This window comes from Phyllobates terribilis, unplaced genomic scaffold, assembly GCF_046119375.1.
Source record: "Phyllobates terribilis strain yellow unplaced genomic scaffold, ASM4611937v1 Scaffold_1__5_contigs__length_1240528914, whole genome shotgun sequence".
NCBI classification, from domain to species: Eukaryota; Metazoa; Chordata; class Amphibia; order Anura; family Dendrobatidae; genus Phyllobates; species Phyllobates terribilis.
In genome coordinates, this window is record NW_027362761.1 from 690,366,624 (window position 1) to 690,384,896 (window position 18,273).

Below are 18,273 nucleotides of genomic sequence, written 5' to 3' on the forward strand. Positions count from 1 at the left end.
TTAATTCTACTGCGACCTCCACCACTCTTCCAAGGGGCATTGATATTGTCTTTTTTTTCCGCTGCGACCTCCCCCACTCTTCCAAGGGGCATTAAAACTGTCTTGTTAAGCTACACTGACCTCCACATCTCTTCCACTGGGCATTGATATTGTCTTTTTATTCCACTGTAACCTCCACCACTCTTCCAAGGGGCATTGATATTGTCTTTTTATTCCACTGTGACCTCCACCACTCTTCCAAGGGGCATTGATATTGTCTTTTTAATCCAGTGCGACCGCAACCATTCTTCCTTGTGGCATAAAACCGTCATTTTAAGCTACTGTGACCTCCACGTCTCTTGCAAGGTGCATTAAAACCGTATTGTTAAACCACTGTGAACTCCACAGTTCTTCCAAGGTTCAATGATATTGTCTTTTAATTCCACTGTAACCTCCAACACTCTTCCAAGGGGCATTGATATTGTCTTTTTATTCAACTGAGACTTCCACCACTCCTTCAAGGAGCATTGACATTGTCTTTTTAATCCACTTCGACCTCCACCACTCTTCCAAGGGGCATTAAAAAGTCTTGTTAATCTACTGTAAACTCCACTTCTCTTCAAAGGGGCATTAAAGCCGTCAATTTAAACCACTCTCAACTCCGCAGCGCTTGCAAGGGGCATTGATATTGTCTTTTTATTCCACTTTAACCTCCACCACTCTTCCAAGGGGCATTGATATTGTCTTTTTATTCCACTGCGACATCAACCTCTCTTCTAAGGGGCATTGATATTGTCTTTTTAATCCACTGAAACCTCCACCACTCATCCAAGGGGCATTGATACTGTCTTTTTATTCCAATGTAACCTCCACCACTCTTCCAAGGGGCATTGATATTGTCTTTTTATTCCACTGTAATGTCCACCACTCTTCCAAGGGGCACTGATATTGTCTTTTTATTCCACTGCGACCTCCAACACTCTTCCAATGGGCATTGATATTGTCTTTTTAATCCACTGCGACCTCCACCACTCTTCCAAGGGGCATTAAAACAGTCTTGTTAATCTGCTGTAAACTCAACGTCTCTTCAAAGGGGCATTAAAGCCGTCAATTTAAACCACTCTCAACTCCGCAGCTCTTGGAAGGGGCATTGATATTGTCTTTTTATTCCACTTTAACCTCCACCACTCTTCCAAGGGGCATTGATATTGTCTTTTTATTCCACTGCGACATCAACCTCTCTTCTAAGGGGCATTGATATTGTCTTTTTAATCCACTGCGACCTCCTTCACTCTTCCAAGGGGCATTAAAACCGTCTGGTTAAACCACGCTGAACTCCACAGCTCTTCCGAGGGGCATTGATATTGTCTTTTTATTCCACTGTAACCTCCACCACTCTTCCAAGGGGCATTGATTTTGTCTTTTTATTCCACTGCGACCTCCACCACTCTTCAAATGGGCATTGATATTGTCTTTTTAATCCACTGCGACCTCCACCACTCTTCCAAGGGGCTTTAAAACGGTCTTGTTAAGATACTGTGACGTCGAAGTCTCTTCCAAGGGGCATTAAAACCATCTGGTTAAACCACTCTGAACTCCACAGCTCTTCCAAGGGGCATTTGTAGTTGTCTTTTTATTCCACTCTAACCTCCACCACTCTTCCAAGGGGCATTGACATTGTCTTTTTATTCCACTGCGACCTCCACCACTCTTCCAAGGGGCATTGATATTGTCTTTTTATTGCACTGTAACCTCCACCAGTATTCCAAGGGGCATTGATATTGTCTTTTTATTCCGCTGCGACCTTCACCAGTCCTCCAAGGGGCATTAAAACCATCTTGTTAAGCTACTGTGACCTCCACATCTATTCCACGGGGCATTGGTATTGTCTTTTAATTCCACTGTAACATCCAGCACTCGTCCAAGGGGCATTGATATTATCTTTTTTTTCCACTGCAACTTACACCACTCTTGCAAGGGGCATTGATATTGTCTTTTTAATCCACTGTGACCTCCAGCAATCTTCCAAGGGGCATTGAAACCGTCTTGCTAAACTACTGTGACCTCGACGTCTCTTCCACGGGCCATTGATATTGTCTTTTTAATCCACTGAAACCTCCACCACTCATCCAAGGGGCATTGATACTGTCTTTTTATTCCAATGTAACCTCCACCACTCTTCCAAGGGGCATTGATATTGTCTTTTTATTCCACTGTAATGTCCACCAATCTTCCAAGGGGCACTGATATTGTCTTTTTATTCCACTGCGACCTCCAACACTCTTCCAATGGGCATTGATATTGTCTTTTTAATCCACTGCGACCTCCACCACTCTTCCAAGGGGCATTAAAACAGTCTTGTTAATCTGCTGTAAACTCCACGTCTCTTCAAAGGGGCATTAAAGCCGTCAATTTAAACCACTCTCAACTCCGCAGCTCTTGGAAGGGGCATTGATATTGTCTTTTTATACCACTTTAACCTCCACCACTCTTCCAAGGGGCATTGATATTGTCTTTTTATTCCACTGCGACTTCAACCTCTCTTCTAAGGGTCATTGATATTGTCTTTTTAATCCACTGCGACCTCCACCACTCTTCCAAGGGGCATTAAAACTGTCTGGTTAACCACTCTGAACTCCACAGCTCTTCCGAGGGGCATTGATATTGTCTTTTTATTCCACTGTAAACTCCACCACTCTTCAAAGGGGCATTGATTTTGTCTTTTTATTCCACTGTGACTTCCACCACTCTTCAAAGGGGCATTGAGATTGTTTTTTAATTCTACTGCGACCTCCACCACTCTTCCAAGGGGCATTGATATTGTCTTTTTTTTCCGCTGCGACCTCCCCCACTCTTCCAAGGGGCATTAAAACTGTCTTGTTAAGCTACACTGACCTCCACATCTCTTCCACTGGGCATTGATATTGTCTTTTTATTCCACTGTAACCTCCACCACTCTTCCAAGGGGCATTGATATTGTCTTTTTATTCCACTGTGACCTCCACCACTCTTCCAAGGGGCATTGATATTGTCTTTTTAATCCAGTGCGACCGCAACCATTCTTCCTTGTGGCATAAAACCGTCATTTTAAGCTACTGTGACCTCCACGTCTCTTGCAAGGTGCATTAAAACCGTATTGTTAAACCACTGTGAACTCCACAGTTCTTCCAAGGTTCAATGATATTGTCTTTTAATTCCACTGTAACCTCCAACACTCTTCCAAGGGGCATTGATATTGTCTTTTTATTCAACTGAGACTTCCACCACTCCTTCAAGGAGCATTGACATTGTCTTTTTAATCCACTTCGACCTCCACCACTCTTCCAAGGGGCATTAAAACAGTCTTGTTAATCTACTGTAAACTCCACTTCTCTTCAAAGGGGCATTAAAGCCGTCAATTTAAACCACTCTCAACTCCGCAGCGCTTGCAAGGGGCATTGATATTGTCTTTTTATTCCACTTTAACCTCCACCACTCTTCCAAGGGGCATTGATATTGTCTTTTTATTCCACTGCGACATCAACCTCTCTTCTAAGGGGCATTGATATTGTCTTTTTAATCCACTGAAACCTCCACCACTCATCCAAGGGGCATTGATACTGTCTTTTTATTCCAATGTAACCTCCACCACTCTTCCAAGGGGCATTGATATTGTCTTTTTATTCCACTGTAATGTCCACCACTCTTCCAAGGGGCACTGATATTGTCTTTTTATTCCACTGCGACCTCCAACACTCTTCCAATGGGCATTGATATTGTCTTTTTAATCCACTGCGACCTCCACCACTCTTCCAAGGGGCATTAAAACAGTCTTGTTAATCTGCTGTAAACTCAACGTCTCTTCAAAGGGGCATTAAAGCCGTCAATTTAAACCACTCTCAACTCCGCAGCTCTTGGAAGGGGCATTGATATTGTCTTTTTATTCCACTTTAACCTCCACCACTCTTCCAAGGGGCATTGATATTGTCTTTTTATTCCACTGCGACATCAACCTCTCTTCTAAGGGGCATTGATATTGTCTTTTTAATCCACTGCGACCTCCTTCACTCTTCCAAGGGGCATTAAAACCGTCTGGTTAAACCACGCTGAACTCCACAGCTCTTCCGAGGGGCATTGATATTGTCTTTTTATTCCACTGTAACCTCCACCACTCTTCCAAGGGGCATTGATTTTGTCTTTTTATTCCACTGCGACCTCCACCACTCTTCAAAGGGGCATTGATATTGTCTTTTTAATCCACTGCGACCTCCACCACTCTTCCAAGGGGCTTTAAAACGGTCTTGTTAAGATACTGTGACGTCGAAGTCTCTTCCAAGGGGCATTAAAACCATCTGGTTAAACCACTCTGAACTCCACAGCTCTTCCAAGGGGCATTTGTATTGTCTTTTTATTCCACTCTAACCTCCACCACTCTTCCAAGGGGCATTGACATTGTCTTTTTATTCCACTGCGACCTCCACCACTCTTCCAAGGGGCATTGATATTGTCTTTTTATTGCACTGTAACCTCCACCAGTATTCCAAGGGGCATTGATATTGTCTTTTTATTCCACTGCGACCTTCACCAGTCCTCCAAGGGGCATTAAAACCATCTTGTTAAGCTACTGTGACCTCCACATCTATTCCACGGGGCATTGGTATTGTCTTTTAATTCCACTGTAACATCCAGCACTCGTCCAAGGGGCATTGATATTGTCTTTTTTTTCCACTGCAACTTACACCACTCTTGCAAGGGGCATTGATATTGTCTTTTTAATCCACTGTGACCTCCAGCAATCTTCCAAGGGGCATTGAAACCGTCTTGCTAAACTACTGTGACCTCGACGTCTCTTCCACGGGCCATTGATATTGTCTTTTTAATCCACTGAAACCTCCACCACTCATCCAAGGGGCATTGATACTGTCTTTTTATTCCAATGTAACCTCCACCACTCTTCCAAGGGGCATTGATATTGTCTTTTTATTCCACTGTAATGTCCACCAATCTTCCAAGGGGCACTGATATTGTCTTTTTATTCCACTGCGACCTCCAACACTCTTCCAATGGGCATTGATATTGTCTTTTTAATCCACTGCGACCTCCACCACTCTTCCAAGGGGCATTAAAACAGTCTTGTTAATCTGCTGTAAACTCCACGTCTCTTCAAAGGGGCATTAAAGCCGTCAATTTAAACCACTCTCAACTCCGCAGCTCTTGGAAGGGGCATTGATATTGTCTTTTTATACCACTTTAACCTCCACCACTCTTCCAAGGGGCATTGATATTGTCTTTTTATTCCACTGCGACTTCAACCTCTCTTCTAAGGGTCATTGATATTGTCTTTTTAATCCACTGCGACCTCCACCACTCTTCCAAGGGGCATTTAAACTGTCTGGTTAACCACTCTGAACTCCACAGCTCTTCCGAGGGGCATTGATATTGTCTTTTTATTCCACTGTAAACTCCACCACTCTTCAAAGGGGCATTGATTTTGTCTTTTTATTCCACTGTGACTTCCACCACTCTTCAAAGGGGCATTGAGATTGTTTTTTAATTCTACTGCGACCTCCACCACTCTTCCAAGGGGCATTGATATTGTCTTTTTTTTCCGCTGCGACCTCCCCCACTCTTCCAAGGGGCATTAAAACTGTCTTGTTAAGCTACACTGACCTCCACATCTCTTCCACTGGGCATTGATATTGTCTTTTTATTCCACTGTAACCTCCACCACTCTTCCAAGGGGCATTGATATTGTCTTTTTATTCCACTGTGACCTCCACCACTCTTCCAAGGGGCATTGATATTGTCTTTTTAATCCAGTGCGACCGCAACCATTCTTCCTTGTGGCATAAAACCGTCATTTTAAGCTACTGTGACCTCCACGTCTCTTGCAAGGTGCATTAAAACCGTATTGTTAAACCACTGTGAACTCCACAGTTCTTCCAAGGTTCAATGATATTGTCTTTTAATTCCACTGTAACCTCCAACACTCTTCCAAGGGGCATTGATATTGTCTTTTTATTCAACTGAGACTTCCACCACTCCTTCAAGGAGCATTGACATTGTCTTTTTAATCCACTTCGACCTCCACCACTCTTCCAAGGGGCATTAAAACAGTCTTGTTAATCTACTGTAAACTCCACTTCTCTTCAAAGGGGCATTAAAGCCGTCAATTTAAACCACTCTCAACTCCGCAGCGCTTGCAAGGGGCATTGATATTGTCTTTTTATTCCACTTTAACCTCCACCACTCTTCCAAGGGGCATTGATATTGTCTTTTTATTCCACTGCGACATCAACCTCTCTTCTAAGGGGCATTGATATTGTCTTTTTAATCCACTGAAACCTCCACCACTCATCCAAGGGGCATTGATACTGTCTTTTTATTCCAATGTAACCTCCACCACTCTTCCAAGGGGCATTGATATTGTCTTTTTATTCCACTGTAATGTCCACCACTCTTCCAAGGGGCACTGATATTGTCTTTTTATTCCACTGCGACCTCCAACACTCTTCCAATGGGCATTGATATTGTCTTTTTAATCCACTGCGACCTCCACCACTCTTCCAAGGGGCATTAAAACAGTCTTGTTAATCTGCTGTAAACTCCACGTCTCTTCAAAGGGGCATTAAAGCCGTCAATTTAAACCACTCTCAACTCCGCAGCTCTTGGAAGGGGCATTGATATTGTCTTTTTATTCCACTTTAACCACCACCACTCTTCCAAGGGGCATTGATATTGTCTTTTTATTCCACTGCGACTTCAACCTCTCTTCTAAGGGTCATTGATATTGTCTTTTTAATCCACTGCGACCTCCACCACTCTTCCAAGGGGCATTAAAACTGTCTGGTTAACCACTCTGAACTCCACAGCTCTTCCGAGGGGCATTGATATTGTCTTTTTATTCCACTGTAAACTCCACCACTCTTCCAAGGGGCATTGATTTTGTCTTTTTATTCCACTGTGACTTCCACCACTCTTCAAAGGGGCATTGAGATTGTTTTTTAATTCTACTGCGACCTCCACCACTCTTCCAAGGGGCATTGATATTGTCTTTTTTTTCCGCTGCGACCTCCCCCACTCTTCCAAGGGGCATTAAAACTGTCTTGTTAAGCTACACTGACCTCCACATCTCTTCCACTGGGCATTGATATTGTCTTTTTATTCCACTGTAACCTCCACCACTCTTCCAAGGGGCATTGATATTGTCTTTTTATTCCACTGTGACCTCCACCACTCTTCCAAGGGGCATTGATATTGTCTTTTTAATCCAGTGCGACCGCAACCACTCTTCCTTGTGGCATAAAACCGTCATTTTAAGCTACTGTGACCTCCACGTCTCTTCCAAGGTGCATTAAAACCGTATTGTTAAACCACTGTGAACTCCACAGTTCTTCCAAGGTTCAATGCTATTGTCTTTTAATTCCACTGTAACCTCCAACACTCTTCCAAGGGGCATTGATATTGTCTTTTTATTCAACTGAGACTTCCACCACTCCTTCAAGGAGCATTGACATTGTCTTTTTAATCCACTTCGACCTCCACCACTCTTCCAAGGGGCATTAAAACAGTCTTGTTAATCTACTGTAAACTCCACTTCTCTTCAAAGGGGCATTAAAGCCGTCAATTTAAACCACTCTCAACTCCGCAGCTCTTGCAAGGGGCATTGATATTGTCTTTTTATTCCACTTTAACCTCCACCACTCTTCCAAGGGGCATTGATATTGTCTTTTTATTCCACTGCGACATCAACCTCTCTTCTAAGGGGCATTGATATTGTCTTTTTAATCCACTGCGACCTCCTTCACTCTTCCAAGGGGCATTAAAACCGTCTGGTTAAACCACGCTGAACTCCACAGCTCTTCCGAGGGGCATTGATATTGTCTTTTTATTCCACTGTAACCTCCACCACTCTTCCAAGGGGCATTGATTTTGTCTTTTTATTCCACTGCGACCTCCACCACTCTTCAAAGGGGCATTGATATTGTCTTTTTAATCCACTGCGACCTCCACCACTCTTCCAAGGGGCTTTAAAACGGTCTTGTTAAGATACTGTGACGTCGAAGTCTCTTCCAAGGGGCATTAAAACCATGTGGTTAAACCACTCTGAACTCCACAGCTCTTCCAAGGGGCATTTGTATTGTCTTTTTATTCCACTCTAACCTCCACCACTCTTCCAAGGGGCATTGACATTGTCTTTTTATTCCACTGCGACCTCCACCACTCTTCCAAGGGGCATTGATATTGTCTTTTTATTCCACTGTAACCTCCACCAGTATTCCAAGGGGCATTGATATTGTCTCTTTATTCCGCTGCGACCTTCACCAGTCCTCCAAGGGGCATTAAAACCATCTTGTTAAGCTACTGTGACCTCCACATCTATTCCACGGGACATTGGTATTGTCTTTTAATTCCACTGTAACATCCACCACTCGTCCAAAGGGCATTGATATTTTTTTTTTTCCACTGCAACTTACACCACTCTTGCAAGGGGCATTGATATTGTCTTTTTAATCCACTGTGACCTCCAGCAATCTTCCAAGGGGCATTAAAACCGTCTTGCTAATCTACTGTGACCTCAACGTCTCTTCCACGGGCCATTGATATTGTCTTTTTAATCCACTGAAACCTCCACCACTCATCCAAGGGGCATTAAAACTGTCTTGTTAAGCTACAGTGACCTCCACGTCTCTTCCAAGGGGCATTAAAACCGTCTGGATAAACCACTCTGAACTCCACAGCTCTTCCAAGGGGCATTGGTATTGTCTTTTTCTTCCACTCTAACCTCCACCACTCTTCCAAAGGGCATTGACATTGTTTTTTTATTCCACTGCGACCTCCACCACTCTTCCAAGGGGCATTAAAACTGTCTTGTTAAGCTACAGTGACCTCCACATCTCTTCCACTGGGCATTGATATTGTCTTTTTATTCCACTGTAACATCCACCACTCTTCCAAGGGGCATTGATATTGTCTTTTAATTCCACTGTAACATCCACCACTCATCCAAGGTGCATTGATATTGTCTTTTTATTCCACTGCAACTTACACCACTCTTCCAAGGGGCATTGATATTGTCTTTTTAATCCACTGTGACCTCCAGCACTCTTCCAAGGGGCATTAAAACCGTCTTGCTAAGCTGCTGTGACCTCAACGTCTCTTCCACGGGCCATTGATATTGTCTTTTTAATCTACTGAAACCTCCACCACTCATCCAAGGGGCATTGATATTGTCTTTTTATTCCAAGGTAACCTCCACCACTCTTCCAAGGGGCATTGATATTGTCTTTTTATTCCACTGTAATGTCCACCACTCTTCCAAGGGGCACTGATATTGTCTTTTTATTCCACTGCGACCTCCAACACTCTTCCAATGGGCATTGATATTGTCTTTTTAATCCACTGCGACCTCCACCACTCTTCCAATTGGCATTAAAACAGTCTTGTTAAGCTATTGTGACCTCCACGTCTTTTCCAAGGGGCATTAAAACCGTTTGGATAAACCACTCTGAACTCCACAGCTCTTCCAAGGGGCATTGGTATTGTCTTTTTCTTCCACTCTAACCTCCACCACTCTTCCAGAGGGCATTGACATTGTTTTTTTATTCCACTGCGACCTCCACCACTCTTCCAAGGGGCATTAAAACTGTCTTGTTAAGCTACACTGACCTCCACATCTCTTCCACTGGGCATTGATATTGTCTTTTTATTCCACTGTAACCTCCACCACTCTTCCAAGGGGCATTGATATTGTCTTTTTATTCCACTGTGACCTCCACCACTCTTCCAAGGGGCATTGATATTGTCTTTTTAATCCAGTGCGACCGCAACCACTCTTCCTTGTGGCATAAAACCGTCATTTTAAGCTACTGTGACCTCCACGTCTCTTCCAAGGTGCATTAAAACCGTATTGTTAAACCACTGTGAACTCCACAGTTCTTCCAAGGTTCAATGCTATTGTCTTTTTATTCCACTGTAACCTCCAACACTCTTCCAAGGGGCATTGATATTGTCTTTTTATTCAACTGAGACTTCCACCACTCCTTCAAGGAGCATTGACATTGTCTTTTTAATCCACTTCGACCTCCACCACTCTTCCAAGGGGCATTAAAACAGTCTTGTTAATCTACTGTAAACTCCACTTCTCTTCAAAGGGGCATTAAAGCCGTCAATTTAAACCACTCTCAACTCCGCAGCTCTTGCAAGGGGCATTGATATTGTCTTTTTATTCCACTTTAACCTCCACCACTCTTCCAAGGGGCATTGATATTGTCTTTTTATTCCACTGCGACATCAACCTCTCTTCTAAGGGGCATTGATATTGTCTTTTTAATCCACTGCGACCTCCTTCACTCTTCCAAGGGGCATTAAAACCGTCTGGTTAAACCACGCTGAACTCCACAGCTCTTCCGAGGGGCATTGATATTGTCTTTTTATTCCACTGTAACCTCCACCACTCTTCCAAGGGGCATTGATTTTGTCTTTTTATTCCACTGCGACCTCCACCACTCTTCAAAGGGGCATTGATATTGTCTTTTTAATCCACTGCGACCTCCACCACTCTTCCAAGGGGCTTTAAAACGGTCTTGTTAAGATACTGTGACGTCGAAGTCTCTTCCAAGGGGCATTAAAACCATGTGGTTAAACCACTCTGAACTCCACAGCTCTTCCAAGGGGCATTTGTATTGTCTTTTTATTCCACTCTAACCTCCACCACTCTTCCAAGGGGCATTGACATTGTCTTTTTATTCCACTGCGACCTCCACCACTCTTCCAAGGGGCATTGATATTGTCTTTTTATTCCACTGTAACCTCCACCAGTATTCCAAGGGGCATTGATATTGTCTTTTTATTCCGCTGCGACCTTCACCAGTCCTCCAAGGGGCATTAAAACCATCTTGTTAAGCTACTGTGACCTCCACATCTATTCCACGGGACATTGGTATTGTCTTTTAATTACACTGTAACATCCACCACTCGTCCAAAGGGCATTTATATTTTTTTTTTTCCACTGCAACTTACACCACTCTTGCAAGGGGCATTGATATTGTCTTTTTAATCCACTGTGACCTCCAGCAATCTTCCAAGGGGCATTAAAACCGTCTTGCTAATCTACTGTGACCTCAACGTCTCTTCCACGGGCCATTGATATTGTCTTTTTAATCCACTGAAACCTCCACCACTCATCCAAGGGGCATTAAAACTGTCTTGTTAAGCTACAGTGACCTCCACGTCTCTTCCAAGGGGCATTAAAACCGTCTGGATAAACCACTCTGAACTCCACAGCTCTTCCAAGGGGCATTGGTATTGTCTTTTTCTTCCACTCTAACCTCCACCACTCTTCCAAAGGGCATTGACATTGTTTTTTTATTCCACTGCGACCTCCACCACTCTTCCAAGGGGCATTAAAACTGTCTTGTTAAGCTACAGTGACCTCCACATCTCTTCCACTGGGCATTGATATTGTCTTTTTATTCCACTGTAACATCCACCACTCTTCCAAGGGGCATTGATATTGTCTTTTAATTCCACTGTAACATCCACCACTCATCCAAGGTGCATTGATATTGTCTTTTTATTCCACTGCAACTTACACCACTCTTCCAAGGGGCATTGATATTGTCTTTTTAATCCACTGTGACCTCCAGCACTCTTCCAAGGGGCATTAAAACCGTCTTGCTAAGCTGCTGTGACCTCAACGTCTCTTCCACGGGCCATTGATATTGTCTTTTTAATCTACTGAAACCTCCACCACTCATCCAAGGGGCATTGATATTGTCTTTTTATTCCAAGGTAACCTCCACCACTCTTCCAAGGGGCATTGATATTGTCTTTTTATTCCACTGTAATGTCCACCACTCTTCCAAGGGGCACTGATATTGTCTTTTTATTCCACTGCGACCTCCAACACTCTTCCAATGGGCATTGATATTGTCTTTTTAATCCACTGCGACCTCCACCACTCTTCCAATTGGCATTAAAACAGTCTTGTTAAGCTATTGTGACCTCCACGTCTTTTCCAAGGGGCATTAAAACCGTTTGGATAAACCACTCTGAACTCCACAGCTCTTCCAAGGGGCATTGGTATTGTCTTTTTCTTCCACTCTAACCTCCACCACTCTTCCAGAGGGCATTGACATTGTTTTTTTATTCCACTGTGACCTCCACCACTCTTCCAAGGGGCATTAAAACTGTCTTGTTAAGCTACACTGACCTCCACATCTCTTCCACTGGGCATTGATATTGTCTTTTTATTCCACTGTAACCTCCACCACTCTTCCAAGGGGCATTGATATTGTCTTTTTATTCCACTGTGACCTCCACCACTCTTCCAAGGGGCATTGATATTGTCTTTTTAATCCAGTGCGACAGCAACCACTCTTCCTTGTGGCATAAAACTGTCATTTTAAGCTACTGTGACCTCCACGTCTCTTCCAAGGTGCATTAAAACCGTATTGTCAAACCACTGTGAACTCCACAGTTCTTCCAAGGTTCAATGATATTGTCTTTTTATTCCACTGTAACCTCCAACACTCTTCCAAGGGGCATTGATATTGTCTTTTTATTCAACTGAGACTTCCACCACTCCTTCAAGGAGCATTGACATTGTCTTTTTAATCCACTTCGACCTCCACCACTCTTCCAAGGGGCATTAAAACAGTCTTGTTAATCTACAGTAAACTCCACTTCTCTTCAAAGGGGCATTAAAGCCGTCAATTTAAACCACTCTCAACTCCGCAGCTCTTGCAAGGGGCATTGATATTGTCTTTTTATTCCACTTTAACCTCCACCACTCTTCCAAGGGGCATTGATATTGTCTTTTTATTCCACTGCGACATCAACCTCTCTTCTAAGGGGCATTGATATTGTCTTTTTAATCCACTGCGACCTCCATCACTCTTCCAAGGGGCATTAAAACTGTCTGGTTAAACCACACTGAACTCCACAGCTCTTCCGAGGGGCATTGATATTGTCTTTTTATTCCACTGTAACCTCCACCACTCTTCCAAGGGGCATTGATTTTGTCTTTTTATTCCACTGCGACCTCCACCACTCTTCAAAGGGGCATTGATATTGTCTTTTTAATCCACTGCGACCTCCACCACTCTTCCAAGGGGCTTTAAAACGGTCTTGTTAAGATACTGTGACGTCGAAGTCTCTTCCAAGGGGCATTAAAACCATCTGGTTAAACCACTCTGAACTCCACAGCTCTTCAAAGGGGCATTTGTATTGTCTTTTTATTCCACTCTAACCTCCACCACTCTTCCAAGGGGCATTGACATTGTCTTTTTATTCCACTGCGACCTCCACCACTCTTCCAAGGGGCATTGATATTGTCTTTTTATTGCACTGTAACCTCCACCAGTATTCCAATGGGCATTGATATTGTCTTTTTATTCCGCTGCGACCTTCACCAGTCCTCCAAGGGGCATTAAAACCATCTTGTTAAGCTACTGTGACCTCCACATCTATTCCATGGGGCATTGGTATTGTCTTTTAATTCCACTGTAACATCCAGCACTCGTCCAAGGGGCATTGATATTGTCTTTTTTTTCCACTGCAACTTACACCACTCTTGCAAGGGGCATTGATATTGTCTTTTTAATCCACTGTGACCTCCAGCAATCTTCCAAGGGGCATTGAAACCGTCTTGCTAAACTACTGTGACCTCGACGTCTCTTCCACGGGCCATTGATATTGTCTTTTTAATCCACTGAAACCTCCACCACTCATCCAAGGGGCATTGATACTGTCTTTTTATTCCAATGTAACCTCCACCACTCTTCCAAGGGGCATTGATATTGTCTTTTTATTCCACTGTAATGTCCACCAATCTTCCAAGGGGCACTGATATTGTCTTTTTATTCCACTGCGACCTCCAACACTCTTCCAATGGGCATTGATATTGTCTTTTTAATCCACTGCGACCTCCACCACTCTTCCAAGGGGCATTAAAACAGTCTTGTTAATCTCCTGTAAACTCCACGTCTCTTCAAAGCGGCATTAAAGCCGTCAATTTAAACCACTCTCAACTCCGCAGCTCTTGGAAGGGGCATTGATATTGTCTTTTTATACCACTTTAACCTCCACCACTCTTCCAAGGGGCATTGATATTGTCTTTTTATTCCACTGCGACTTCAACCTCTCTTCTAAGGGTCATTGATATTGTCTTTTTAATCCACTGCGACCTCCACCACTCTTCCAAGGGGCATTAAAACTGTCTGGTTAACCACTCTGAACTCCACAGCTCTTCCGAGGGGCATTGATATTGTCTTTTTATTCCACTGTAAACTCCACCACTCTTCAAAGGGGCATTGATTTTGTCTTTTTATTCCACTGTGACTTCCACCACTCTTCAAAGGGGCATTGAGATTGTTTTTTAATTCTACTGCGACCTCCACCACTCTTCCAAGGGGCATTGATATTGTCTTTTTTTTCCGCTGCGACCTCCCCCACTCTTCCAAGGGGCATTAAAACTGTCTTGTTAAGCTACACTGACCTCCACATCTCTTCCACTGGGCATTGATATTGTCTTTTTATTCCACTGTAACCTCCACCACTCTTCCAAGGGGCATTGATATTGTCTTTTTATTCCACTGTGACCTCCACCACTCTTCCAAGGGGCATTGATATTGTCTTTTTAATCCAGTGCGACCGCAACCATTCTTCCTTGTGGCATAAAACCGTCATTTTAAGCTACTGTGACCTCCACGTCTCTTGCAAGGTGCATTAAAACCGTATTGTTAAACCACTGTGAACTCCACAGTTCTTCCAAGGTTCAATGATATTGTCTTTTAATTCCACTGTAACCTCCAACACTCTTCCAAGGGGCATTGATATTGTCTTTTTATTCAACTGAGACTTCCACCACTCCTTCAAGGAGCATTGACATTGTCTTTTTAATCCACTTCGACCTCCACCACTCTTCCAAGGGGCATTAAAACAGTCTTGTTAATCTACTGTAAACTCCACTTCTCTTCAAAGGGGCATTAAAGCCGTCAATTTAAACCACTCTCAACTCCGCAGCGCTTGCAAGGGGCATTGATATTGTCTTTTTATTCCACTTTAACCTCCACCACTCTTCCAAGGGGCATTGATATTGTCTTTTTATTCCACTGCGACATCAACCTCTCTTCTAAGGGGCATTGATATTGTCTTTTTAATCCACTGAAACCTCCACCACTCATCCAAGGGGCATTGATACTGTCTTTTTATTCCAATGTAACCTCCACCACTCTTCCAAGGGGCATTGATATTGTCTTTTTATTCCACTGTAATGTCCACCACTCTTCCAAGGGGCACTGATATTGTCTTTTTATTCCACTGCGACCTCCAACACTCTTCCAATGGGCATTGATATTGTCTTTTTAATCCACTGCGACCTCCACCACTCTTCCAAGGGGCATTAAAACAGTCTTGTTAATCTGCTGTAAACTCCACGTCTCTTCAAAGGGGCATTAAAGCCGTCAATTTAAACCACTCTCAACTCCGCAGCTCTTGGAAGGGGCATTGATATTGTCTTTTTATTCCACTTTAACCACCACCACTCTTCCAAGGGGCATTGATATTGTCTTTTTATTCCACTGCGACTTCAACCTCTCTTCTAAGGGTCATTGATATTGTCTTTTTAATCCACTGCGACCTCCACCACTCTTCCAAGGGGCATTAAAACTGTCTGGTTAACCACTCTGAACTCCACAGCTCTTCCGAGGGGCATTGATATTGTCTTTTTATTCCACTGTAAACTCCACCACTCTTCCAAGGGGCATTGATTTTGTCTTTTTATTCCACTGTGACTTCCACCACTCTTCAAAGGGGCATTGAGATTGTTTTTTAATTCTACTGCGACCTCCACCACTCTTCCAAGGGGCATTGATATTGTCTTTTTTTTCCGCTGCGACCTCCCCCACTCTTCCAAGGGGCATTAAAACTGTCTTGTTAAGCTACACTGACCTCCACATCTCTTCCACTGGGCATTGATATTGTCTTTTTATTCCACTGTAACCTCCACCACTCTTCCAAGGGGCATTGATATTGTCTTTTTATTCCACTGTGACCTCCACCACTCTTCCAAGGGGCATTGATATTGTCTTTTTAATCCAGTGCGACCGCAACCACTCTTCCTTGTGGCATAAAACCGTCATTTTAAGCTACTGTGACCTCCACGTCTCTTCCAAGGTGCATTAAAACCGTATTGTTAAACCACTGTGAACTCCACAGTTCTTCCAAGGTTCAATGCTATTGTCTTTTTATTCCACTGTAACCTCCAACACTCTTCCAAGGGGCATTGATATTGTCTTTTTATTCAACTGAGACTTCCACCACTCCTTCAAGGAGCATTGACATTGTCTTTTTAATCCACTTCGACCTCCACCACTCTTCCAAGGGGCATTAAAACAGTCTTGTTAATCTACTGTAAACTCCACTTCTCTTCAAAGGGGCATTAAAGCCGTCAATTTAAACCACTCTCAACTCCGCAGCTCTTGCAAGGGGCATTGATATTGTCTTTTTATTCCACTTTAACCTCCACCACTCTTCCAAGGGGCATTGATATTGTCTTTTTATTCCACTGCGACATCAACCTCTCTTCTAAGGGGCATTGATATTGTCTTTTTAATCCACTGCGACCTCCTTCACTCTTCCAAGGGGCATTAAAACCGTCTGGTTAAACCACGCTGAACTCCACAGCTCTTCCGAGGGGCATTGATATTGTCTTTTTATTCCACTGTAACCTCCACCACTCTTCCAAGGGGCATTGATTTTGTCTTTTTATTCCACTGCGACCTCCACCACTCTTCAAAGGGGCACTGATATTGTCTTTTTAATCCACTGCGACCTCCACCACTCTTCCAAGGGGCTTTAAAACGGTCTTGTTAAGATACTGTGACGTCGAAGTCTCTTCCAAGGGGCATTAAAACCATGTGGTTAAACCACTCTGAACTCCACAGCTCTTCCAAGGGGCATTTGTATTGTCTTTTTATTCCACTCTAACCTCCACCACTCTTCCAAGGGGCATTGACATTGTCTTTTTATTCCACTGCGACCTCCACCACTCTTCCAAGGGGCATTGATATTGTCTTTTTATTCCACTGTAACCTCCACCAGTATTCCAAGGGGCATTGATATTGTCTTTTTATTCCGCTGCGACCTTCACCAGTCCTCCAAGGGGCATTAAAACCATCTTGTTAAGCTGCTGTGACCTCCACATCTATTCCACGGGACATTGGTATTGTCTTTTAATTCCACTGTAACATCCACCACTCGTCCAAAGGGCATTGATATTTTTTTTTTTCCACTGCAACTTACACCACTCTTGCAAGGGGCATTGATATTGTCTTTTTAATCCACTGTGACCTCCAGCAATCTTCCAAGGGGCATTAAAACCGTCTTGCTAATCTACTGTGACCTCAACGTCTCTTCCACGGGCCATTGATATTGTCTTTTTAATCCACTGAAACCTCCACCACTCATCCAAGGGGCATTAAAACTGTCTTGTTAAGCTACAGTGACCTCCACGTCTCTTCCAAGGGGCATTAAAACCGTCTGGATAAACCACTCTGAACTCCACAGCTCTTCCAAGGGGCATTGGTATTGTCTTTTTCTTCCACTCTAACCTCCACCACTCTTCCAAAGGGCATTGACATTGTTTTTTTATTCCACTGCGACCTCCACCACTCTTCCAAGGGGCATTAAAACTGTCTTGTTAAGCTACAGTGACCTCCACATCTCTTCCACTGGGCATTGATATTGTCTTTTTATTCCACTGTAACATCCACCACTCTTCCAAGGGGCATTGATATTGTCTTTTAATTCCACTGTAACATCCACCACTCATCCAAGGTGCATTGATATTGTCTTTTTATTCCACTGCAACTTACACCACTCTTCCAAGGGGCATTGATATTGTCTTTTTAATCCACTGTGACCTCCAGCACTCTTCCAAGGGGCATTAAAACCGTCTTGCTAAGCTGCTGTGACCTCAACGTCTCTTCCACGGGCCATTGATATTGTCTTTTTAATCTACTGAAACCTCCACCACTCATCCAAGGGGCATTGATATTGTCTTTTTATTCCAAGGTAACCTCCACCACTCTTCCAAGGGGCATTGATATTGTCTTTTTATTCCACTGTAATGTCCACCACTCTTCCAAGGGGCACTGATATTGTCTTTTTATTCCACTGCGACCTCCAACACTCTTCCAATGGGCATTGATATTGTCTTTTTAATCCACTGCGACCTCCACCACTCTTCCAATTGGCATTAAAACAGTCTTGTTAAGCTATTGTGACCTCCACGTCTTTTCCAAGGGGCAT